This window comes from Solanum pennellii, chromosome 2, assembly GCF_001406875.1.
Source record: "Solanum pennellii chromosome 2, SPENNV200".
NCBI classification, from domain to species: domain Eukaryota; kingdom Viridiplantae; phylum Streptophyta; class Magnoliopsida; order Solanales; family Solanaceae; genus Solanum; species Solanum pennellii.
This window is the reverse complement of record NC_028638.1, coordinates 6,161,537-6,161,808: the sequence shown is the minus strand read 5'-3', so window position 1 is coordinate 6,161,808 and position 272 is coordinate 6,161,537.

Sequence of the window (272 nt, the reverse complement as noted above, 5' to 3'; positions counted from 1 at the left end):
TTGATTAAAGCTTCTCTAGTCTTCCACACACAAAAATTGTATCACATATAAATCTTCCTATAAAAATAATGTTAAAAGATTGTATTTATAGGAAAAAATATAGCTTTGGAATATGAAGATTCACTTACAAAGTTGAAAGGTCAAGTGTTACAAAAATTTAAGACAAATATTAATTAAGAACATAAATTAATTTAGAAGATAAATCATATACATGTATCTATTTAAAGGGTAAATATTTCAAGAAAATAAATTAAATTAGATATTTTAATTAA